The sequence below is a fragment of the Giraffa tippelskirchi genome, chromosome 2, assembly GCF_054371585.1.
Source record: "Giraffa tippelskirchi isolate mGirTip1 chromosome 2, T2T-mGirTip1v1.2.pri, whole genome shotgun sequence".
NCBI classification, from domain to species: Eukaryota; Metazoa; Chordata; class Mammalia; order Artiodactyla; family Giraffidae; genus Giraffa; species Giraffa tippelskirchi.
Window position 1 is genome coordinate 38346420 of NC_137276.1, and position 27271 is coordinate 38373690.

Sequence of the window (27271 nt, forward strand, 5' to 3'; positions counted from 1 at the left end):
CAAGGGGCCCAAAGGGCCCACCAGGAGACACTTCATTAGCATACTATCCAGTGTGACACTAAATAAAAAAGACATTCCTATTACTCAGAAAATTCCAAGGGTTTAGCTGTTACCTCCTAGGAGCCAGGGACAAAGTTCAGACCTCTCTTTGGGCAAGGCTAAGTTCACCACTGCAGTCATTTCATCTGCTTGTGCCTTACAGATATGGCTAACAAAGGCAGTTACAGTGAAAAATAAAACTAGTAGCCACATTGAGAGTGTATTAGCTGTGAGGCGCTGCACACTCAGTTTTGTCTAATTCTCAAGATAACCCTGAAAAGTTGGTGTTATCAGTCCCTTTTCACAGAGGAGAAAATCTGAGGCTCAGAGAAGTTGCCCAAAGTTTTAGAGGGAAAATAACAGATCTCACCAAGTTGACAGAAGAAGGCAATGGCAACCCACTCCAGTACTCTTGCCTGGAAAATCCCATGGACGAAGGAGCCTGGTAGGCTGCAGTCCACGGGGTCGCTAAGAGTCGGACACGACTGAGCAACTTCACTTTCACTTTTCACTTTCATGCATTGGAGAAGGCAATGGCAACCCACTCCAGTGTTCTTGCCTGGAGAATCCCAGGGACGGGGGAGCCTGGTGGGCTGCCGTCTATGGGGTCGCACAGAGTCAGACATGACTGAAGCGACTTAGCAGCAGCAGCAGCAGTAGCAGCACCAAGTTGACACAGCATACCCCTGTGCTATTACATCCATCTTGCCAACATATTCACTCATTCCTTCTCCAAACATTTATTTTATGTCTACTTAGTGCTAGTAACTGTTCAAGATGCTAGAGGTACAACAAAGAACAAAACAGACAAAAATCACTACTCACGTGGAATAGATATTCTAATGGGAGAGGGACAGAAAAATAACCAATAAGTAAGCAAAATATATACATTTTGAATGCAAATTGTTATGGAAAAAATAAAAACAAGTGCATCTTGTTTAGAGCTTTATTCAAACATATCAAATATCTCAAAACATTTTTGAGACAAATGGGAAATTTGAATATGGATCAGTATTATATATTAAAAATGCCCCTATTAAAAATGTAGACTGAAGTATTTATGGATAAAATAAGACTGCAAAACTGTTGATAATTATAGCTGTTGGATATTATATATGTGAGGAAAGGTCTTTATAGTAATCTTTTTAGTTCTGTGTATGTTTAAATTTTTACATAATGCAAAGTTTTAAAAAAGAAAGAAAACAATGGATTGAGGGTGGCAGATAGCTCTTGTAACACACCTTATAAGACCAAAGATGTAAATCAGGGAAGGCCTCACTAAGAAGCAAATGGAGTATTTGCTGGAGAAAATACTTGAAGGAGGTGAGGGAGAGGGTTCTGTGGATCCAGGGAAAGAAGATTCCAGGCATAAGCAGGAGCTATAGCAGAGCATGAGGTGGGAATGTGCCTGGCAGGGCATATTCAAGGAGTGCTCAGGGCTGGTGCACTGGGATGACCCAGAGGGATGGGATGGGGAGGGAGGTGGGACTGGGGTTCAGGATGGGGAACACATGTAAACCCATGGCTGATTCATGTCAATGTATGGCAAAAACCACTACAATATTGTAAAGTAATTAGCCTCCAACTAAATAAATTAAAAAAAAAAAAAGAAGAAGAAGAAGAAGAAAGTCCAGCTTTGGGGAAAGAATGAGCAATTGATAAAGTAGTGGGAGGTGGCATCAGAGAGTTAAACAGGGATGGGTGGGGAGGAGAGGAAATGTATATCCAGGGCTAAATCCAACAAATAATTCACACCAAATCGTATAAGGGTACCTACAAACCAGGACTTCCTTGGTAGTCCAATGTCTAAGACTCCACACTCCCAATGTAAGGGGCCTGGGTTCAATCCCTGGTCAAGAAACTATATCCCACATGCAGCAACTAAAGATCCTGCATAACGCAGGGAAGATCGAAGATCCCAAGTGATGCAAATAAGACCGGGTACAGCCAAATAAATATTAAAAAGAGAAAAAGAATACCTACAAAGCAATAAGAAAAATGCAGGCAACCCAAAAGAAAAATAGGCAAAAGACTTGACTGGGCATTTCACAGAAAAGAAAAGGTCCAGTAAGCATATGAAAAAAGTGTTCTACTTTATTAGGCATCAGGGAAATGCAAATTAAAATCACAATGCTACATCTCCACACCCACAGAAAGATTAAAATTAAAGGGCTAGTATTGGCGGGTGTGTAAGCTGGTATAAATTGCAGTGTCTGCTAAAACCAAAAACTGTACTATAGCTCTCTTAAGCAATCCATTCCATTTCCAGGTGTTTATCCAACAGAAAGCCATAAATGTTCACCGAACACTGGAGAGGGACGTTCAGAGCAGCCCTCTTCTTAACAGCCCAAACCGAGAATTATCCAGTGCCCAGTGACAGCAAAATGGACAAACAATGGGTTACTCTACAGCATTTAGAATAGCAAATGAAAGAAATGAATCTCATAAAAACAGCGAACAAAGGAAGCAGACACGATGGATCTAACACTGTGTGATTCCAGTTATGTAAAGTTCAAGAACAAGCAAACCTAATCTGCGCTGTTAGAAGACACAGTAGTGGTTACCACTGTGGAGAAAGTGACTGGAAAGGGGTTTGTGGGGGGGGAGGGGAGGGGAGCTGATGACATCCTGTTTCTTGATCTGAATGCTGACTAAGTGAGTTTAATCTGTAAGCAGTCACCAAGCAGCACACATGATTTGTGCACTTTTCTGTATCTATACTGTCAATAAAACGTTTTTTTTAAAAAATTATGCAGGGGTGTCTTGGTTTCCTCCTCTGAGCTACTGGTGACAACACCCAGATGCCCTTACTCCCTCATCCCAAGCCAAATAAGAGGCACACGGAGCACAGTGGATTGTTGACTTAAAAAAGAGTAGATGGCATGTTTTCCCAACTCACAGCTGCTACTTCTACATTTAAAGATGCTGAAACTTTGACTCATGTTCGGAGGATGCTAGTGGAGGAGAGGTGAGTGAGTACCCATGGCTCAGGGCAGTAGGAAAGCAGAGACGCTGAAGGTAGAGTCCACTAGTAGTGTGCTCTGTGTGACTGGTCACCAGGAGGGTGCTGTCCACAGAGACTTACAAGCAGAAAACCTGCTCTTGGATGCAAACACGAACATCAGACTTTGGCTTCAGCAACAAATTCACTTTTTACAACAAGCTGGACACCTTCTGGGGTGGTCCCCCTCATGCTGCCCCAGAACTCTTCCAGGGAAGAAACATAGGAAGTCATCCTGTCCACAGTGCGATGGATTCTGGCCTTTCCAAGGATGGAAACTCAAGAAGCTGTAGATGCAGGTTCTGAGCAGAACACATCACATTCCATTCTTGTCAAAGGAATGTGAAAATCTGCTAGAGAAATTTCTCATTCTCAATCCTGTCAAAAGAGGCAGTTTAGAGCAGATTGTGAAGGATCTGTGGATTATTGTGAGTCATGGATATGAGCAACTAAAGCTCTACATGGAGCCACAAGGACTCTGGGCAGAGTGACTTCATGGCATCCACGGTTACACCTGGAGATGGAGATCCAGGACTCACTGATAGGCCAGAAACAGGAAGTAATGTTCCGATATCACTCCCGGGTTGTAAGAGATCTGAGCCAGAGGGCTGCCCAGTCACCCTGAAGCCTCACCCTCAGCCGATCTAACCAACAACAGCTCTCCTTCCCTACCCCCAGATGTGGGGATAGGGTGCCCGCCAAGTGCAAGCAGCACATCCCCACCTCTAACTGCTACTAAGAATACTCGGAAGAGGAAGGTCGATCTGGGGGAGAATCAAGGGACAGGGCAGAGAGCCACAGCACAGCCAGGAGATGATGCAGGGACAGGAGATGATGATGGAGCAGCTGCCAGTGCAGCCAAAGCAGGACCCAGCACTGTGCAGGCAGTGGGACATGTGGGTAGGAAGGGTGGCTTCCCTACCCCCATGGACCCCTTGTCTCCATGGCCTCCGGAAGCATTGCCTCCACATCCTCCATCCAGGGACCCCAGAAGTGGCTGCTCTGAGCTGAGGCCATGCTCACCCACCTGGACCAGACCTCAGCCAGGCCCAGTGTCTCCTTGGATCCCTGTTCCTGCCATGGCCTCTTCTTTTCCTCCATCCAGTGTGAAGGCATGATGTTCCGGAAGACAAACACAGGCAAAGCCAGTGAGAACACACAGTTGTTTACTCAGAGCCTAAACATCCAAGGGATTGCAGGTGCAATACACAAGCGTCCGTAAAACAAATATCATATGGGAACCAGTGAAAGTTCAATGATTATAAAATTACCAGACTGATTTCCTTCTGTGGCTTTAATTCAGAAGGAAATTCAAAATAAAAAGTATACAAATGTCCCACTCTTTAAGTGTTTTAGCCTCCTAAAAAAACTGTCTTAAATGATTGACGTTCATTTGGATATTTGTTTGAATAATATTGGCAACATGATAAAAGTACTTACTGTAAAATAGATATACCTGTATACACCTATGGCTTCCTTGGTGGCTCAGCAGTAAAGAATCTGCCTGCAGGTGACACAGTTTCGATTCTTGGGTCAGGAAGATCCCCTGGAGGAGGAAATGGCAACACACTCCAGTATTCTTGCCTGGAAAATCCCCTGGAGAGAGGAGCCTGGTAGGTCGCAAAGAATTAGACAGGACTTTGTAGCCAGACAACAACAACATATACATAGATACATAGATAGAGGTATACACAGAGAGAGAGAAAGAGAGAGAAGAGAAAGAAATGCTAGAACCCTGACAATGTCTTTTAATACCCACTTTAATCCAGCTATACCTAGAGCCAAATAAACTCAGAATTCCCAAGTATTTATACCAATTAACTACCGTTTGGGTTTCAGTTAGTTTGAGATGTTTCCATCACTTGTATCCAAGAAATTCTAGAATAAAAAAATATATGTATTTAAATGTTATTGGTACTTAACATTTGTTGATTCTATTAGTTTAGACTAACAGGCATAAATGGACTTATATGAGAGAACTTTAATATAAGTAAATGAGGTAATAAAAACAGAAATGATTTTAGATGTCTTATATCCTCGTATCTAGAACTATGACAAATTTTATACTTTAAATTTTTCCATAGTTTTTAAAGTTTAGTTTTTCCTAATGTGTGTAGGTGGGACACAAGCATGTTTAACAAAAAAAGAAAAAGGTCTGCTGTATTTTGAAAAATTATTTTTAAGTTCTAAGCAAGACAGGTTCTAGTCACTCCTGGAAAGGAACTTGTTTTGACACAGATTTAATGCCAGTGTATGAAAGAACAGATTTTAAAAATTAAGCTATTTATAACATATGTGGGAAAAAATGAGCAAGGGAGATTAAATTTATAATTTAAATAAATATAGTAATAGCATACAATTAAGGCTCAACTACCATTTGATGCTCTCTTCTCCTCAATACACACACACACACACACACACACACACACACACACACACACACACACACACACACACACGCTTGTACGCATGGCAAAACAGCTACTTTCCTCTAAGGATTCTAGTACACTATATGAACATTAAATAGTGTGTAAAAATGTGTATAGGAATTTTATGAGACACTTCACACTAATCATCAAAAAATGAACAAGGACACTTACCTCCACTTCCCTCCTGGAAGTCCTACAATGATAGTGAAAGGAATAATTTACAAGGTCAAACCACAAGGATAAGCAGAAGTGGCAGGAAGACAATAGCAGTAAAAGTTTGGAAGAATGTGTTGTGTGTGAATGAGCATCAACTTGTTGGCAAATGTGAGGAAGCCAGAACCTAACCAGCAGTGGCAGAGTGTGAGCAAGCCAAGCTCTTCTGGGCTGCAGGCCCTGGGAAGCTCTGGATGGGAGGCATCAGGGCACCTGTGGCGGATCAGGTGGGTGGAAAATTGGAGTCACTAAGAGAAGAAAAAACAATACATAGTAAAGGGAAGACAAATCTATAAGAAAGGAGATGTAATCTTAATATATACTAGATCAGCTGTGAATAATACAGTGTCAAAATAAGCACTGAAAATTGATATAATAATGAAATATTTCTAGATTAGGAAGATGGGGAAAGGGGATATGTGCCCAATTGTAAGAAAGTCAATTTATCTTCAATAGTAGGAAGGAAAGAGAAAAGAAATAAATTGAACTATTAAGAAATAGTATTAGACAAATGAACTTATATACAGAACATAAATAGACTCACAGACACAGAAAACAAACTTCTGGTTACCAAAGGAGAAAGGGGGGTGGGGAGGAAGGGATAAATTAAGAGTTTGGAATTAGCAGATACACACTACTGTATATAAAACAGATAAACCACAAGGACCTACTGTATAGCATAAGGAAATATATTCAATATATTATAATAACCTATAGTGGAAAAGAATCTGCAAAAGATATATGTCTGTGTGTAGACATATATACATATATAAATATATCTAATTCACTTTGCCGTATACCTGAAAATAACACAACACTGTAAATCATCTACACTTTAAAAAATAAATAGTATTACAGACATGTTAAAGAAATGTGAAGCTAAAAGAGGAAACAGTTAAAATAGATGTCAGTTGTTGTCTTTGGGGAGTGAGAATCAGTAGTGATAAAGACTAGAACAGAGTGCTAACTTGCATTATGACATTAACTTTTTTACTCCGCGATGGAGAACATATGCTACTTTAATGAAGTTAAATTAAAGGAACTATAAGCATTGCTAAGTGTTAATATATTTACTTGAAGAATTTTCTATTTTTCTGAGTATGTATTAAATTTATAAAGGTTTATAAAGTGCAAAAATGAACTGCACGTTAGAACACTTAGAACCCATGAAATGTGCTTGTGGGACATTAAAGAGACTGAGTAGACTCTAAGACCAAAGTGAAATTCTAACAAGATAATGAGAAATACTTCAAAAAGAGGAAAATGAATGAAAATGAGGAAAGTGAAAAATGCTAAGTCTAATCGAACAGAAGTGCCAGATACAACCAATATGTTATAGTACATATGGGAGAATATAAAACAGGATATAAATATGAGCTCTCCATAATAAAACACTGAGAAAAGAGTAAAACAAGAGAGTCAAGAGAATAAATACCATAATATTTTACGAATAACTATTATGACTTGTTAAAATGGTATATATTAGGTTAGATATAGTATATGAAAAGCCTTGAAGATATTTTAAAGTCTATTGCCAGAAAATTACCCTCCTCCAAAATTGACTATGCCTTTCATGAATTCTTCTTTTTTGTGCATTTTGTTTTATATTTTTATTTTTTAATTTTTATTTTTTTAATTATGAAAGTATGATAACATCTTTATAGAAGACTTGGAAAATATAGAACAAGGTTACATATAGTTCCACTATATTTATTTTTTAAGTAGGTAAGGATTTTTGGTTGGGGTTTCAATATAAAACTCTCAAAAATTAATGAATATATAGAGAAGTAGAAGGATCTAGTGGACCTGAAAAGCACTGTGGACCAATTCAACATAATTAAGATTTACACAATTTTCACACAACAGTAGGATACAAAGTCTATTCAAGTTCCCATAGACTATAAACTAGGAGACGCTTGACCATATCCAGAGTCATAAAACAAGGTGTAAAAACTTCATGGTCTCAAGGTATTGAAGTCATACAGAGTCTGTTCTCTTATCACTGTGGAATTACGTTAGAAATCAACATGAAAAGATATTTGAAAATAACCCACATTGGAAGCCTCAGTAAGGTTAGAGTGAAAAAACACAGAGGGTGACTGCAGAGAGGAAAGAATTTAAATGAGAAATTAGCAACAAAATGAGAAATTACTATTAAAGATACTTTAAACAAAAATCCCATGTATTTGTTTCGCAGATTCTTTGAAGTCCTTAACAATTTTCCAACAACAAAATGTTCATAGCACAATGCTGTACACTCATCCATGGATGGTTGAGCTATATTTTTTTTTTTACATAAATAAGGGGAAAAGATACTGGGTCAAAACAAAAGAAAAGAAAATAGTTCTCTCAGACGTGAAAAAATACTTTGTTGTTGTTCAGTTGCTCAGTCATGTTCTACTCTTTGTGACCCCACGGACTGCAGCACGCCAGGCTTCCCTATCCTTCACTATCTCTCAGAATTTGCTCAAACTCATGTCCATTAAGTCGATGATCCCATCCAATCATCTCATCCTCTGTCGTCCCCTTCTCCTCCTGCCCTCAATCTTTCCCAGCATCAGGGTCTTTTCCAATGAGTAAGAATACTTGGTTATTTCCAATGAGTAACTAAGAATAAATACTTAGTTACATATAATATAACATTTAAAGAAGTCCACATGACCTTATACAAGTAGGGAAAGACAACTCTGCTAACCTTAACATATTAAAGAAAAAAAAAATCCAGGAAAAGCAGGAAAGAGTTATGATAAAGATATCATTGGGCAGTGAGGTGCAAGCCAAAATTTTTCAGACCACCCTACCTATAGGTAATTTGGGGCTTCCTAGGGACTGGATTGAGTTTAGAGGTCCAGAGATCCTTAAATGCCAATGAAAACATTTTAAAAAGTAGCTTTCCCTAATAAGCTTTTAAGCCAGATAGTAAAAGCAAGTTGCTTATGTACGTTTTGTCCCAGGCCACACAGTCACATTTGAGAATGGGCTTCCCTGGTTGCTCAGTTGGTTAAAAATCTGCCTGCAATGCAGGAGACCCAGGTTTGATCCCTGGATTGGAAAGATCCCCTGGAGAAGGGAATGACTACCCACTCCACTATTCTTCCCCAGAGAATTCCAGGACAGAGGAGACTGGCAGACTACAGTCCATGGAGTCACCAAGAATCAGAAACGACTGACTGAGCAATTAACACTTTCATACTTTCACTGTTAGGTAGGAAGTAAGTCAAGAGCAATGAGAGGTGGCCTAGCTGAGAAAGTGTCAAGCTGATCTGGAAACCCCATCCCAGACACACCCCAATGCTGCCCATGAGCACTCACAGATATCCTACAAACTAACCACAGACTTTTCCAAATCAGGGACATGCACCCTTGACACATAGCTGTGTCTTCAAGGGAACTTAGGCAGCCAGAAGCCCATTAAGAGTTCATAAATATTCTATATATACATCTGATTATAACAGATCGAATTATGGGAAGGATATGTGTAATAGAGACCGGCATTATGTAACTTGCAACTGTCAATCAAAACTGTCAGTCCATGCCCTCCTGGATGAACATGTAAAAGCCCTGTGTGGAAAACCCCTTACCTCATCATTCCAGTGCTTCTCTTGGCTTATCCCACCTCTCCCTGGGGGTGTTCTTTCTGTTCTTTCTTCAGTAAACTTGTTTTTGCCATGGGTAAGACCTCAGATTCTTCTTTGTGTCCTTACCAAGAACCAAGGCCCATGAGGAAGAGACTTCTTCAATTCTGTCAGGTAACAGTATTGGATAAACAATGGCAAATCATTCATTGAGTGCTAATTACGGGTCAAGCACATGTATTACATCCTTTACAAACTCAACAAATGTTTATTGAATATCTTCTAGGTGCCAGGCACTGGAGCATAGTTGTTATAAAAACAGACGCTATGCCTACCTTAAGTTTATGGTCTAGTAACTTACAGAATGAGAACTTACACAACAATGGGAGGAGATGAGAAAGGAAAGCCCAGACTGAGGAGGGAAAGGAGCAGAGAAAAGCCATTGTTGAGCCCTCCCAAATTAGTGTGAGGGGAAACTCAGAACTTGCAGGAAAATCTGGGGAAGAGCACATCTAGCTGGAAGAGTGGGACACAGATGGGAGCTGGTGAAGAAGGCCAAGGAAAGCTGCTGCCCTGTATCTGATGGGGAACCTGGGGCTCCTGTAGGCCAGCAGGGCAGACTGGGCAGAAAAATCTAGAGGCAAAACAGAAGAACAGGAACAAACTAGGACCCACTAGCACATCTGCCTCTGCCTCTCACGGCAGCCAACCCCACCTGCAGGCAATGACAGCTGCCACTTCACTTCCACCTCCTACATCTTGCATATCCCTCTTGCCAACTCTAACATGTAACCATAAAATAAATGTAGTTCCATCTTAGGTCATGCCACACCATATAAAACCAGCACTGTCAAACTGGTATCCTACTCAGTCCTATGCCTCTAACAGGCATATTTAACCTGCAATTGCAAAATCTAGCTTTCCCCTAAGATGACACAGCTCTGCTTGGCATAAGGTAAAACACCCTAAGTAGCTTCCCAAATGAGGACATGAAATCCCATTGTTCACTTTATCTTTGGGGGATGTCCATTCCTTTTTTAGACAAATCACACTCCCCTTAAATATGCTACTAGATAAGCTAAACTACTAGGAACATATTTTATATGCACTAATAGGAGAATGGAGAGTGGCGGGGGGTGGGGGAGGGAAGAGTCCGGTATTGTATAATTTACAAAGTGTGGTCAGTCCCTCAGTAGTGTCCAACTCTTTTTGACCCCCTGTACTGTAACCTGCCAGGCTGATATGTCCATGGGGGTTCTCCAGGCAAGAATACTAGAGTGGATTGTATCCCTCCAAGGGATCTTCCCAACCCAGGAATCCAACCCAGGTCTCCCACATTGCAGGTGGATTCTTTACTGTCTGAGCCACCAGGGATGTGCAAAGTACATACCCAAATAAAGAACCAATTCTTCTCCAACAAAATCTGATTTTTTTTCTAGAAGAAATTCAAATTGTGACTGGCTGTGGAGACCCTCACCCATATTTACTGTCTCCATAAATCATTGCTGTCCTTCAGAGTTCCTTCTTAATTGTCCTTGTGATAACATTGTAACTCAAGTTTGTCTCTGGGCTGTATATCACATTCCTCAGTTTATTTCTTGTTTCTTTAAATCCTGTTATCCCCTAGTAACTTAAGCTCATCATCTCCTAAAAAGGCTTTTAGCTATTAGTGTCTCTAAAATTCCTAGTTTCTATAAGCTATAGTAAAATAAGCCAACACTACAACATACCTTAAACTTTTAGCTTCTAATTATTCTTAATTATTCTTAACCCCTAAACTCAGGGAACTTGTTTTGCCATAAACATTTCCCTTACAGGTAGGTTTCAGATAACAATGTTTCCCATGGCCTCAAGCTGCAGCCTATGTGCTCATCCTGGAGCATTCTTTGTAAAAATCCTTGAACAAATGTCAATAGTTAACTTATGGATTATAACATTCTTTCCAGCCAACTCAACCGGAGGAAGGAAAGGACAAGTCAGAATCACAAGACCTAACTCCATCCCAGGACAGTGCCTTCGGGATGAGGAGAGGGGGTTGGGGCCTTGCCTCCATTTTGTCAGTAATGCCTATCACAGCTCCCGACATCTCCCCCTTTTTTATTTTTTTTAGAGCATAGGTATGAAACTCAATAGATAAAGCAGAAACACTTCAGTTGAGTATTCTGAAAAGGCACGGGGCTAATAGACAAATCAGAACCAACAGGCATAAGCACATGGCTGCATTAATCATTATTGTAAAAAAGGATCCATGGGAAAGATATCCCTCTAGATTTTTAAAAAGGGAATTAGAAAGCCACTGAGAGGAAAAGTCAGACTCCTCCTGGTTCATATTCTGGATATCTTGATGTAACTTAGAAATATCAATACTAAAATCTGAGTGATTCCAAATGCCTAAAATATGGTTTCTAATGTGTTCCCAAGAATGCACAGAATCATTCACTTGTAGAGGGGTAACGCACATCCATTTAAATTCAGCATGGCACCTTAAAGACAACTTCATTTTTAAATTTGTAATTTCTTGCCCTACAAGCAGGACTGCTTCTTCTAAAGCATTGACCTTATTTTCTATCTTCCTATCTATAATTTCCTGTGTAGCAAGAGCTACAGAGACATTTTTGGACAGGTGATAGACAAACAAGGCAGTATGCACTTCTTTTGACAGGGCAACAGCAGAAACTGTAACTGAAGCAATTATGGCAATTAGGGCAGTTATTCCCACAATCAGAGCTGCAATGAATCTCTTAGGTAGAGAAATTAAGCCATTAAATTCATATAAAACTTTCAATGCATAATCATCAAACCATTGTCCCTCTAATTTTACAGGAAACATCAAATATGGTGGTTGCTTTACAATCATCACAGCCTTATAATTACTATAATCGTTCCCATCAACACAATTTGATATAAAACAATTCACACATTCAACATTATAAACAGTTTCTCCTTTAAGAACTCTCAAATCATTCCGATTTTTGGCCAATAGAAAGGCATAGGGAGAATGCATGCAGGCCCGTACAATATATCTTTGTTCATTTAAAGGTCTGTGTAAAATTACAGGTGCCATAGCAGCCAATGCTCTCCATAATTCAGGTTGCATGGGACCTGTTTCATCGAAACTCACTAAAGGAGGAACCCATCCATTAACATGCCACCTAGTAATTGCTAAAGGATAAGGGATAAATGAATCATTCCATATGGATCTATAAGGTTCTTCAAAAATTAAATTCAACCGTTGATCCGAAGGGTTTGGTAAGGTACCAACATCCCTAACGGCTGCGCTGGGTGGGGTGGGGGGGCTGCAGAGCGCCTGCTGCCCTCCAGCCTTGCCCCAACACCCTCCAGGATACGCCTGGAGCTACCGCTCTGAGACCTGAGATCCAAGGAGTCCGGTGGAGCTGCCTGAGGCCACGAAGTTACAGGAGAGGCTTTTGCACTACACATACAAGAGACCTTATTCTGAGACCTTATCCTAATGAATTACCATGAATGTGTAGCTAAACATTGGTTTTTAAAGATGGAAATAACCTAAATAAGAGTAAGGGGATTGGTTAAATTACTGTACCTCAAAAGGACAAAATCATACATACAACCATTAAAAGCGATTTTAGAAAACATTGAATGATATAGAAGGATTTCCATTATTATATGAGATTAAAAGCAAATACCTAAATAGTATGCATGGTGTGAGCATGTTTCGTAAAATTATGTAGGCAAAGGAAAATAAGGTTCAAATCACCAAAAAGTACTTATATTGAACCTATGTAGTGAGAAGCCATTAATGATAAATAGAATAATATTTAGCCATAAAAAGAAGGAAATCCTGCCATTTTTCAACAATATGGATGGATGTCGAGGACATTGCATGAGTGCATAGTAAGTTGCTTCAGTCATGTCCAACTCTTTGCAACCTTACGGACTGTAGCCTTCCAGGCTCTTCTTTACATGGGATTCTCCAGGCAAGAATACTGGAGTGGATTGCCATGCCCTCCTCCAGCGGAGCTTCCCAACCCAAAGATCAAACCCACATCTCTTTTGTCTCCTGCAGTGGCAGGCAGGTTCTTTACCACTAGCGCCACCTGGGAAGCCCCAGTGAGTGCATTACAGTAAGTGAAATAAGTCAGAGAAAAACAAATAGTATGATCTCATATACGGACTCTAAAGAAAAAAACCTCATGGATACAGAGGACAGAGTGATAGTTGACGGGGACAGAAATAGGTGGCTAAAATAGGTTAAGGTTGTCGATAGGTTCAAATTTCTAGTTATAAAATAAATGGGTCCTGGGGATGTAATGTACAGTATGGTGACTATAGCTAATAACATTGTACTGTCTATTTGAAAGTCACTAAGAGAGTGGACCTTAAAAGTTCTATCATAAGAAAAAAGTTGTAAATATATGTGGTAAGGGATGTTAACTAGACATATTGTGATGATCATTTTGCAATATATGCATCTATTAAAATCATTGTGTTATACAGTTGAAACTAATATAATGTTATATGGAATTCTATTTCAGTTAAAAAATAATCATCTAACTTAATTCACAGAAAGGAATTTACTATGAGGAAAATATAAGCAATAAAAGATAAAATGAGGAAAATATTTGCAAAACATAATAGATAATCTCTTCAATATGTCACCAATTCTTTCAAATCAATTAGAAAATTGAAGACATATTGAGAAAAGGAAATAAAACTGATTTTTAAACTTTTGACATGTTTGATCTCACTCATAGTAAGAAAAATGCAAAATGAAACCAAATCTAAGTATAATTTTTTAAGCCATATACCTGGCAAAGTTCAGAAAGTTTAACACATTCAATTGGCAAGAGTGTAGGAAAACATTCTAATGTACTGCTGGTGGGAGTATAAATTGCTAAAACTTCCATGAAGTGAAATAGGCAAATGAAAATTTCAAATGCATGTGCCTTTGTACCCAACAATTTTACTTAGAGGAATTTAGCCCACAATTATAATTCAATCATGTGGTAATGACATGTGTAAGGACATGTATTACAGCTTTTCAGCATTTTTCATAATAGGAAACAACTAGAAACAACTTAGGGACTGGTTAAATTATGGCATAGCTATATAATACAATATTCTGTGACAGTTAAAAATACTAATGTACCTCTTCATACACCTATTGGAGAAGGAAATGGCAACCCACTCCAGTATTCTTGCCTGGAAAACCTTACAGACAGAGGAACCTGGTGGACTACAGTCCATAGGGTCACAAAGAGGCAGACATGACTGAGCATGCACACCCTCACTCATACACTTATATGGAAATGTCTCTAAGATACATTAAATGAAAAATTTAAGATTTATAATGGTGTGATAATTGAACACTACCACTGCATAAAAATAAAATTATAAATGTCTGTGCATCTACATGAGTCTAAGTAATTATGTATACACAAAGATTGTATACACACTGACACAAACGCACCTATATGGTCATAGAGCACATCACAACAGCAACAGCAAACTGATAAATTGCTTCCCTCCAGGATTGAAGACAGAGTAGACAAGCTCCTAGAAGTTAATTAAGTCCAGTTTCTTGCCTCAAACTTGCCCCTTCTTTCATTTCTTCATATTCAAAAATATACTACCACTTATCCCATTGATTATGTCAGGAAAGTTGAACTCAGTTTTCTTTCTTCTCTTTTCCTCATCTTCCCTGAATTAAATTAATCATCAAATCCTGCTAACTTGACCTCCAAAACATATCTCAACTTTGTCTACTTCCGGGCAGAAGATGTTAGTTATCTCCATTGTTCATTGTCCCCTTTGTCTTTAGTCATAAAATCCCATTTTCAACTAGACCTTTAGTCCTATAATAACCATTTTATTTTCCTACACTTCTTGCAACCACATGGGGCCATATGACTAAGTTCTGTCCAATGATCTGTAACTAAAAGTATCATGTATAATTTCTATAAATGTCCTTAAAAGGAGGGGGAATAACCTTTTCTCCCCTTCCTCATTCATGTTAGCTGTAATGAAAACAACAAGGCTGGAATCAGAGCAATAATCTTGGACCGGGAGGTAGAGACTACATGCTGGAAAACAAGAGAGAAGGATCTAGTCCCTGGTGTTGGCGGTTGTGAAGCCACCAATCTAATTCTGTGCTGACTGTGTGCATAGTTCAATTATGTGAGCAAGAAATATTTATCTGCCTAAGCTACTATAATACAAAGTTTTTGGTCAAGGCTACTCCTAATTTCAAGTGATAAATCATCTTTCTATTTCAACCACCAACCATATGGTCCAAGCCCAGCCTATCTCACCTGAATCACTGTAATAGCATCCTAACTGTCCCTGACACATCCAATCTTGACTTCTCTCTATTCAATTCTACACACTCCATCTAGGGTATTCCTATAAAAAAATATACATATGATTAAATCACTTTGTTTACAATACTTCACTGATTTTCTATGTGTTTTAGGACAAATTTAAAATTCTCAAGACAGCCTATTCAGTCTCACATTGGCCCCTTCAGTTCATCACTTGCTATTTCCCATCCCACAATCAGTGCTACTGTTGCATTCAATGTAAATCTTCTCTCCCCAATCCTTATTGCCTAACTCCTACCGATTTTTCAGGTCACTGATAATTTGTAACTTCCTAAGAAATTATAGTGACGAGCCACTTCCTCATGACATCGTGGGCTATTTGTACAGCCCTATACCAAAGCCACTCTGCTTATTTAACTTATATGCAGAGTACATCATGTGAAATGCCAGGCTGGATGAATCAGAAGCTGGAATCAAGATTGCCAGGAGAAATATCAACAACCTCGGATATGCAGATGATACCACTCTGATGACAGAAAGGAAGAGGAAATAAAGAGCCTCTTGATGAAGGTGAAAGAGAACAGTGAAAAAGCTGGCTTAAAACTCAACATCAAAATTCGAAAACTAAGATCATGGCATCCAGTCCCATCACTTCATGGCAAATAGATGGGGAAAAGTGGAAGCAGTGACAGATTTTATTTTCTTGGACTCCAAAATACTATGCATAGTGACTGCAGCCATGAAATTAAAAGATGCTTGCTCCTTGGAAGAAAAGCTCTTCCAAACCTAGACAATGTATTAAAAAGCAGAGACATTACTTTGCTGACAAAGGTATGTATAGTCAAAGGTATGGTTTTTCTAGTAGTCATGTACGGATATGAGAGTTGGACTATAAAGAAGGCTGAGTGCCAAAGAATTGATGCTTTAGAACTGTGGTGCTGGAGAAGATTCTTGAGAGTCCTTAGACAGCAAGGAAATCAAACCGGTCAATCCTAAAGGAAATCAACCCTAAATATTCATTGGAAGGACTAATGTTGAGGCTGAAGCGCCAATATATGGGCCACCTGATGTGAGGAGCCAACTCACTGGAAAAGACCTAAACCAGCCAGCTCCCTGATCCCATATTAGGTAAAAATACCTACCCTATCCTAACCAATCACCTAATTCCAGCCTTCCATCAGGAATTGTCTTTGTCTTGAGGCTAGAAAAATTGGCTACTAGCCCACGAAAGTGTTGCCCCTCCCTTGAGCCAGCCCAGTATTTTAACAGCATCTCCCACTCTAATAAACTCTATTCTTTTCTCATTCTGCCTCATGACTAGAAATTCTTTTCCAACTCATGCACAGACCATGACATTATTCTTGATCGTCTTTTCTCTCCTTTCCACCTACAAAATTATTTATGCAATTTTCCTTTAATGTAGGAGTTTCGAATGGTGTATGATTCTAAAGTGCCTATGCTGCTGCTGCTAAGTCGCTTCAGTTGTGTCCAACTCTGTGCAACCCCATAGATGGCAGCCCACCAGGCTCCCCCGTCCCTGGGATTATCCAGGCAAGAATACTGGAGTGGGTTGCCATTGCCTTAGAAAGGTACATTTCATGGTCCAAAGAGCGTTTTCTTTTTCATTAAACTTGAAGAGATTTATTCAGTACATCTTCTTTTTGGTCTGTCACAAATTTCACCAATTTGTCATTTCACTAACTTAAGTCCCTTTCTTCTATTCTCTAGGCCTTTGTATTTTTGACCTGTCTCCTCGACTAAACAGGAAGCTCTATTAGGGTAAGAGGATGGTGCTTGTCTTCCACATCATTCTATGCCCTCTATCTTAATATTGTTTGGGACATACTGAGGTGTTATAGAAATCCTTGCCCAGTGATTGAAGACAAGCAACCACCCTTGCCACCATTTTTAATAGACTTTTTTCTTTCTCTCTTTTAGTATCACATACCACTGACTCAATGGACATGAGTTTGAGCAAGCTCCAGGAGTTTGTGATGGACAGGGAGGCCTGGCGTGCTGCAGTCCATGGGGTCAGAAAGAGTCAGACACAACTGAGTGACTGAACTGAACTGACTGATAGGAAGATAAATGTGGGAAGCATCCATTTCGGAATTATTGCATACCAAATTTTCAACAAATTTAGCACACTGAACAAGTATAGCATTCTGAACTTAGAGCAAACTTTTCCCTTCTTTTCTACTAGTGGACTAAATAGAAAGTAAAATCATATGTTTACCCTCATCAAAGTTTTGAGAAGGACACAAAAACATTTCATCTGGGTCATTCTAGTTCTGCTCTCAAGGAGTTAAGCATCTGGATGTCAGTGACCCAATTCTACAGTGGCTTTTTAAACTCAAGATGCTCCAAAATGTGTGTCTTTATAAAGAGTCTGTCCTTGCCAGTGGCAACACCAAAAATGAATCCAGATCACATTGCTTAAAATCCTTATGTATCAAACAGAGTGCTAAAGACAAAACAGGAATTTTTGCTTTATATCAAAAATTTTTAAATGAAGATACAGAATAATATATCCCTGTACTGTCTAGATATTTAATTTGTATGTTTTCTATTTCCTCACACTTTGAAATGGCAAAATATTTTAGGATTTGTATTTATTTTCTTATTTTTTATGATTATGAAAACTAGAGACTCTTCTAAAGCACTCGTTCTACATTTTGACAGGGAATATTGGGGATGAGTCATTTCTAAAAATTATAATTCCAGGTTCTACACCACTACATCTCTCTATACGTTTTCATTGCTCTGAAAATGTCTTACACCACCTTAATATACACACACATTTTGCTAGATTTTCCTCACTTGGTGGAGACAGACATCTTGTTAATATCTCTAAGCACTGTAGAGTTATTTAAGCTCTAGATAAAAATACCAGAATCTTTTTTTTAACATCTTCCTCTGTAAGGGGTGGGGGTGGGGATAGGGAGAGGAGAGGGAGAGGAAGAGAAAGAGAAAGAGAAATCAATTTAAATTTAAAATATAATGTTCAAAATCGAAATTTTAAATGGAATATAGAGTTCCTTAGGAGATCTGTACAGAAAAAATATTTCCATAAGCAAAATAGTAAGAATATTTTCTGCCATTAAGAAAAAGTAAATTTAGTGACGTTAATGAAAGTCCATCATAACTGTGATGTCATGAGTTGTTTTCTTCATCAATGTAATATCCCACCAAGCATGAAAACCAAAAATCAATCCACTAGTTTTGATCTGTGTTTGTTCAAACAGCTAAATAGTTTGTTGAAACTTTATATATTTTTGTTTCTTTTCCTTTCCCTTCTGCTCATACATTGTTGAATTGATTTGAGGGCCAAAAGTAATCATCTTCTGTAACTTCAGCTCTCCATTTTAAAAGATTTCTACTGACCTTTCCTTCAAGTCATTGGAAAGACAAATCACATTGTCTAAAAGTTATGAATTGTGTACTGCTATGGCTGTTTCTTTTTTGCTGAGAGCAATCTGTCCAACCACCCCCTGCCCTTCAAAAATGAATTTCCACAAACCTTATAGTTCTCTAAATTACCCTCACAACATTTTTCAGGTGATTAAATTGTTCCATATTTCCATTAGATGTCTCAGAAAATCCAAAATCAATTGAGTCTGTCACTGATGCAATCGCTGATAGTAATAATAACAGCTGGTATTTATTGAGCACTTACTCTCCTCCAGGTAATGTGTTAAGTATTTCATAAGTGCAATCTCATTGTATCTTCCCAACAACTCACTATCAGTCAAGAATCTTTGGATTGCAAATGGCAAAAATGCAGCTCTAAAATTCTGGAACTTAGTTAGCTAAAGACATGACACAGCCTCAATGATATCATCCAGACACTTTTTTTTTTTTCTCTCTGCTCCACTTCCTTCTAAATTGCCTTATTCTCAGTTTGTCTCTGTGTAATTAAGAGATGAATGCCATTAGCTCCATGTTTATATCATATCAACAAACAAACCTGCTGTGAACTGATTTGTATCACTCCCAACTAAATTCATATGTTGAAGTCCCAGCCCCCAATGCGACTATACTGGAGATAGAGCCTTTAGGAGGTAGTTAAGGTTAAATCAGGTTGTATGATTGGAGCCCTAATCTGATTGGATTGGTGTCTTTATAAGAGAAGAAGACACCAGAAAGCTTGTGCTCTCCACCATATGGGGACACAGAGAGGAGGCAACCACCTAGAAGCCAGGAAGAATACTCACCGGAAACTAACCCTACAAGCATCTTGATGTTAGAAATCTCAGCCTCTAGAACTGTGAGAAATAAATCTCTGTTATTAAGTTGTCCGGTTTATGGTAGTTTGTCATGGCAGCCCAGCTGACTAATACACAACCCCAGAGGAGTTTCCCTGACAACCTCAGCAAAAGTCCCAGAATAGATTCTGATTTGCCTTGTTCAGGTCACATGTCTATAACTGAAACAATCACTGCAGCATGGGTTTTCTCATGACCAGGTCTGGGTTACCTGCTGACCCTTTGAGCTCCTTCTGTGAGTTCAATCTTACTTGAACTACTTGGATCAAAGTTAAGGGGAGGTTATTTTTTATAGGAAAATTATTACTAAAAAAAAACCCAGGAGAAATTGATGCAAAGGAAAGCAAACAAAACAGAAGTAGATAGCTTCACATACACTGTGGAAAAGGTATTTCCATTTTCTTTAAGAGGAAACAGGCTGAATGAGATGAAATTACTTGCTGAAAAATTCAAGTCTGGCACATAACAGAGCTGGGTGGAATTCAGATTCTCAAGTCTGAACTCTGAGCCACCGTACTTTTCAGCCTTATTGATGCTGAAGACCTTAGGGAATGATATATAATGCTGTTTGAGCCTTCTTCATGGTCAACTGCCCTGCTTCCTTTATCACTGGAAATTTAGCAATATGCTAAATAAGTAATAGGCTTCTTTCCCTATAATTTTTATCAAAATGATGAAAACAAAACCCTCCAACCAAAACAAAAACAGGAAATGATAACTTTTCTGGATTAGATCAATGATCTATTTAGCCCAACAGCATCTTCAACAATACATTGGGGATGTAATTTATCCTTGATTACCATATTAATAGGAACAACATTCCCAAGCATTTCAGGGTCCTTTAATCATGGCTCCTTTATGTGTGAATGTATCAAAATATTTTTAACCTCTTAATATTTCTTCCCACTCACTGTCCACCCAGAAAGTACAGTATCTCCTTTTATTTATCCTAATCATGTCTCACTTAAACTCCAAAGAGGCTGCTCTGTCTTGTGTACAGGATTTCGTGAGGCAGTTTCTGTTGATAGCCAGATTAGACCTTTGATCTTAGAGACTAGCTGGGGTTTTATCTCCCAGTGCACCTCTCTTCTTTCCAGCCTAGATCTTGGGCAGTTAAGCTTATCCTCATGAGTCATCCCTCCCATGACATCTTTTCTGAAAAAAATTCACTTAGCAGTTGAGATGTGGTTCAGAGTCATTTAAGGAAAAACATGTTCCAAGACAAGTTTCCAATACAGGCAAAGACTGAGCCATCTCCATGTCTCTGGTCCTGATCAGTTGGGAACAGAAATCGTTGTGTAGTGGGGAAGACAATGCAGAAGCTGGCAAGGGGTTGGTAAGCAATAGGCAGTTGAAGGAATCCTTACCCATTGGATTTATAATAAAGCTAGGTTCCACAATAGAGATATGAGTCTAGAGTGTTCATCAAAACCCTTCAGGCTATTTAATTATGGGCATTGTCACAGTTTATTACAATCTCGCTGCAAGGGCAAAAGCCTCTAGTGAGGCGATCAAAAATGCATTCTTTATAGGAAAATGTTACAGGGAAATACACAAGAAAAGAATGCTTTCTAAAGATGCTAGATTTTTGAGTGTCAGTCAGCAGGATAGGGAGAAGGCAATGGCAACCCACTCCAGTACTCTTGCCTGGAGAATCCCAGGGACAGGGGAGCCTGGTGGGCTGCCGTCTATGGGGTCGCACAGAGTCGGACACGACTAAAGTGACTTAGCAGCAGCAGCAGCAGCAGCAGGATAGATGCATGACAGGTTTCCCAGAACAAGATTTTTTCCATTAATATTTACCAGAAAATTACTTAAGCATTTTACTGGAATGTTCATTTCTTCCCAAAAAAGAGGTTGCAAATTACATCATATACAAAGATTCCTTCTTATATCAGGTTTGGGGCAACTTCTCTTTCATAGTAGTCACAGTGTTCGATGATAATGGTGGTCCAGTGGTTAAGACTCCATGTTTCCACTACAGGGGGAATGGGTTCAATCCCTGGTTGGGAAGGTAAGATTCCACATGCCACACAGCCAAAAAATGAAAAAATAAGTAAAAATCATTACACCTCAAAAAGTGTGCTTTCTTAACAATGCAAATCATTAAAAATAAATGTAATGGCCGTGGGAAATCACTTGACAATGTTTAGAAACTGTATAGCAGAGGGGTTCTGAGTGTGGGTTTTGCAGCCAGACAAACCTAGGTGTTCAACCTTAAGCCTGTTTATTCATATGTAAAATGAAGCTCATAATCACTACCTTGTTGGGGAGAGAATATTAATAAATACTATTTTATTCTCGCTTCTTCCTCTGAATGTTTGTAATTGATCACTTTTATAATCATTATCATAAACAATAATATTTATTTTTACTGTAAAATATTCATAGAAACCAGGACCTGTGTTTATATCTATCATGGTCCCTGTCAAGGCCCGAAGGTAAATTTCAAAAATTTAGAAAATCTGGGCACTGGGATCTTAGGGAATATTAAGCACTGAGTTTCCCACACTACAGGAGTCAGGCAAAATCCTAAAACAAAAATCTTTGTAAGTAGAACTGTCTCCTCCCAGTAGACCATTGCCATGGTAATTCACTAAATAAAATAGACTTGAAGGGAATATTTTTAATGCTTTCTTGCTCAGAGGCCTTGGTTCAGAGATCTTTTTTGTCTTCTAAATGGACCATCAGCAAGTTCCTGCTACCTCCTATCAAACATTGAAAATCCAGATCAATTCATATTTATACTTCACATAAGGAAACATACCTTCATCCTCTTCTCCACCTTCAAACTTGGGTCTGGGGACCGTAGCAGACCTGAGGTTTGACGGCATGCTTGTTCATCAGTGGAGTCCTCTCCATCATGAAGCAACAAAGGGAATCCATCTGGCCACTGTCTATTCATTTCGGGAGCCCCCTGAGCAGCCAGGATAGAGGCACGGCAAGCTCAGTTCAGTCGCTCAGTCGTGTCCGACTCTTTGCGACCCCATGAATTGCAGCATGCCAGGCCTCTCTGTTCATCACCAACTCCCGGAGTCTACCCAAACCCATGTCCATCGAGTCAGTGATGCCATCCAACCATCTCATCCTCTGTTGTCCCCTTCTCCTCCTGCCCCCAATCCTACCCAGCATTAGGGTCTTTTTCAATGAGTCAACTCTTCACATGAGGTGGCCAAAGTATTGGAGTTTCAGCTTCAACATCAGACCTTCCAATGAACACCTAGGATTGATCTCTTTTAGGATGGATTGATTGGATCTCCTTGCAGTCCAAGGGACTCTCAAGAGTCTTCTCCAACACCACAGTTCAAAAGCATCAATTCTTTGGCGTTCAGCTTTCTTCACCGTCCAACTCTCACATCCATACATGACCACTGGAAAAACCATAGCCTTGACTAGACGTACTTTTGTTGGCAAAGTAATGTCTCTGCTTTTAAATATGCTATTTAGGTTGGCCATAACCTTCCTTCCAAGGAGTAAGCATCGTTTAATTTCATGGCTGCAATCACCATCAGCAGTGATTTTGGAGCCCAAAAAAATAAAGTCTGACACTGTTTCCACTGTTTCCTCATCTATTTCCCATGAAGTGATGGGACCAGATGCCATGATCTTAGTTTTCTGAACGTTGAGCTTTAAGCCAACTTTTTCACTCTTCTCTTTCACTTTCATCAAGAGGCTCTTTAGTTCTTCTTCACTTTCTGCCATAAGGGTGGTGTCATCCGCATATCTGAGGTTATTGATATTTCTCCTGGCAATCTTGATTCCAGCTTGTGTTTCTTCCAGCTCAGCGTTTCTCATGATGTACTCTGCATATAAGTTAAATAAGCAGGGTGACAATATACAGCCTTGACGTACTCCTTTTCCTATTTGGAACCAGTCTGTTGTTCCATGTCCAGTTCTAACTGTTGCTTCCTGACCTGCATACAGGTTTCTCAAGAGACAGGTCAGATGGTCTGGTATTCCCATCTCTTCCATAATTTTCCACAGTTTATTGTGATCCACACAGTCAAAGGCTTTGGCATAGTCAATAAAGCAGAAATAGATGTTTTTCTGGAACTCTCTTGCTTTTTCGATGATCCAGTGGATATTGGCAATTTGATCTCTGGTTCCTCTGCCTTTTCTAAAACCAGCTGGAACATCTGGAAGTTCACGGTTCACATATTGCTGAAGCCTGGCTTGGAAAATTTTGAGCATTACTTTACTAGCATGTGAGATGAGTGCAATTGTGCGGTAGTTTGAGCATTCTTTGGCATTGCCTTTCTTTGGGATTGGAACGAAGACTGACCTCTTCCAGTCCTGTGGCCACTGCTGAGTTTTCCAAATTTGCTGGCATATCGAGTGCAGCACTTTCACAGCATCACCTCTGAGGATTTGAAATAGCTCAACTGGAATTCCATCACCTCCACTAGCTTTGTTCGTAGTGATGCTTTCTAAGGCCCACTTGACTTCACATTCCAGGATGTCTGGCTCTAGGTGAGTGATCACACCATCGTGATTATCTGGGTCGTGAAGATCTTTTTTGTACAGTTCTTCTGTGTATTCTTGCCACCTCTTCTTAATATCTTCTGCTTCTGTTAGGTCCATACCATTTCTGTCCATTATCAAGCCCATCTTTGCATGAAATGTTCCTTTGGTATCTCTAATTTTCTTGAAGAAATCTCTAGTCTTTCCCAATCTGTTGTTTTCCTCTATTTCTTTGCACTGATCGCTGAGGAAGGCTTTCTTATCTCTCCTTGCTATTTTTTGGAACTCTGCATTCAGATGGGAATATGTTTCCTTTTCTCCTTTGCCTTTCGCTTCTCTTCTCTTCCAAGCTATCTGTAAGGCCTCCTCAGACAGCCATTTTGCTTTTTTGCGTTTCTTTTCCATGAGGATTTTCTTGATCCCTGTCTCCTGTACAATGTCACGAACCTCTGTCCATAGTTCATCAGGCACTCTGTCTATCAGATCTAGTCCCTTAAATCTATTTGTCACTTCCACTGTATACTCATAAGGGATTTGATCTAGGTCATACCTGAATGGTCTTGTGGTTTTCCCTACTTTCTTCAATTTAAGTCTGAATTTGGCAATAAGCAGTTCATGATCCGAGCCACAGTCTGCTCCCGGTCTTGTTTTTGCTGACTGTATAGAGCTTCTCCATCTTTGGCTGCAAAGAATATAATCAATCTGATTTCGGTGTTGACCATCTGGTGATGTCCACGTGTAGAGTCTTCTCTTGTGTTGTTGGAATAGGGTGTTTGCTATTACCAGTGCGTTCTCGTGGCAAAATTCTATTAGCCTTTGCCCTGCTTCAGTCTGTACTCCAAGGCCAAACTTGCCTGTTACGCCAGGTGTTTCTTGACTTCCTACTTTTGCATTCCAGTCCCCTATAATGAAAAGGACATCTTTTTTGGGTGTTAATTCTAAAAGGTCTTGTAGGTCTTCATAGAATTGTTCAACTTCAGCTTCTTTGGCATTACTGGTTGGGGCATAGACTTGGATTACTGTGATATTGAATGGTTTGCCTTGGAAACGAACAGAGATCATTCTATCGTTTTTGAGATTGCATCCAAGTACTGCATTTTGGACTCTTTTGTTGACCACGATGGCTACTCCATTTCTTCTAAGGGATTCTTGCCCACAGTAGTAGATATAATGGTCATTTGAGTTAAATTCACCCATTCCAGTCCATCTTAGTTCGCTGATTCCTAGAATGTCAACGTTCACTCTTGCACGGCAAGCCTTTACTCGAATACATCAGGCCTCTGTATGATGAGTCATGTTGCTCCCTGGCAAAGGCAATATCTGTATTTTAAGATGTAAATTAAAGAAGCATTTAATAGGAAAGTAAACATTGCACTTTTCAATGCTGAATTAAATCCTTTTCTGTTTTACAACCAATAATGCACTTATATCACCTATGTCAACAATCATCACACTTTAGTGTAATTCCTTGTTATCATCTGACACCCTCACTAGACTGTGAATTGGGGATTCCGAAGAGAGTTATGTCTGCTTAGTGCTATACATGTGGAGGCCAATATAGTGCCTGATGAGCAAATATACACAGGTTAGGTGAACAAATAAATATTTAATTATAGTTAATTGCTTGAAATTGTGAAAAATAAGATGTATGGGACAATTAAGAAGATTATTTTATCTAGGTTACTGCAACAAGGAGAATGTTCATTTTGTCAAAGAAAGGGAGGGAGTCTGGGCTTTTACAGAGTTGGGTAAACAAGGGTAAGTGTTTAGCAGTGTAAGAGCACATAATAGGCCCTTCCAAGTGGCAGTGATTGTTGTGTCAGTTCAACAGAAAAGCAAAGGGTATCCTTCCTAGGACACCATCACTGTTTCCTTATCAGCAGATGCTTCCACCAATGCCTGAGGTTCTTGGCTGCTTCTCACTCTAGGCTGCCTGCCAGGTCCCGGTAATTTAAAGGACCCTCACTGGTTTCCTCCCATCACTTTCACTTATCAGATGATGCATACTTATCAGGCCATCTCCCTTGCAGGCCTGTTCCTATCCAGCACAGTGCCAAACACATGTTTCACATAGTAGGTGCTCCATAAACATAATTAAATTAATCCATGATCAAGAGGCCGAGCTTTAGAAAATCTAACATCATACTTAACAATTGTCCTTGTTTTCCTTTTATAATATTTCCCTTTGTAATATTTCACATATTTGGGTACAGAAGCATGTGGGTTAATGTCATTAGGCAAGAATTTATCATGATTCCATGAGTCTCTTGTATCACATTTTAGAATCATCCTTTTAAATTTTTTTAATGTTTCTGTTCTAAATGCATTATGTTGCTCATGTCCACACTTAAACTCATCTACCACTTTCCTGCCCATTAGCACAGCTTCCTAAGTCTTCCCTGCTCACCAGGGAATCAGTACTCATCAGGTTGGATTTTCCCTACTCAGAATAGTTCAGCATTAGCTGCAGACTTGGAGATTTCACAGTACAAAACCTTCTGCAGATCCTTTATAAAGGTACTAAGTAAGGCTGACTCAGACCAACCCCTGAGGAACCCCACTGTGTTTACCCTTTTCCTTCTAAACAAATGTGCATTTCTACCTACTCATTTTGCTCCCCGTCTCTAAGCTAGTACCATATCTGAGACAAAATGCCCTTACCCAATCTACAGTGACAGTGATTCCCATTAAACTGTACTTTGGGGTCTCACAAAGCACAAAATACCACCTGAGGGACAGTGGCAATTCAGTGTGCTGATATGACATTATTGTCACCATCATTCCATTTAAGAACCATTTTAACTCAAAGGTTAAATCCTGTTCCCATAGAAATTCAGGCACAACAGAAGGCCAGAACTGAGGCACGATGGAATATTTGAAACCCAAATTTCATCAAGAGCACTTATACAATAGATGGGGTTTCAGAATCCTGAAGACTTCATCATGATGTGCCTCTTTGGGAATGTTGCTTTCTTTGGAACGAGGCTTT

The 27271-nt window shown here is 39.4% G+C and overlaps 1 long non-coding RNA gene across 1 annotated transcript in view; it reads right to left on the reverse strand.

The window, feature by feature from the left end:
- Nucleotides 1-2115: 2115 nt before the first annotated feature.
- LOC145531872 (uncharacterized) overlaps nt 2116-27271 on the reverse strand; it is a 39593-nt gene continuing 14437 nt past the window's right edge. Inside the window, exons 3-7 of the long non-coding RNA XR_014072833.1 lie at nt 9264-9424; nt 5641-5930; nt 4866-4918; nt 4068-4650; nt 2116-3418 (exon numbers count right to left, since the gene is read on the reverse strand). This is a non-coding gene — a long non-coding RNA (uncharacterized LOC145531872). The remainder of the gene's footprint in view (nt 3419-4067; nt 4651-4865; nt 4919-5640; nt 5931-9263; nt 9425-27271) is intronic.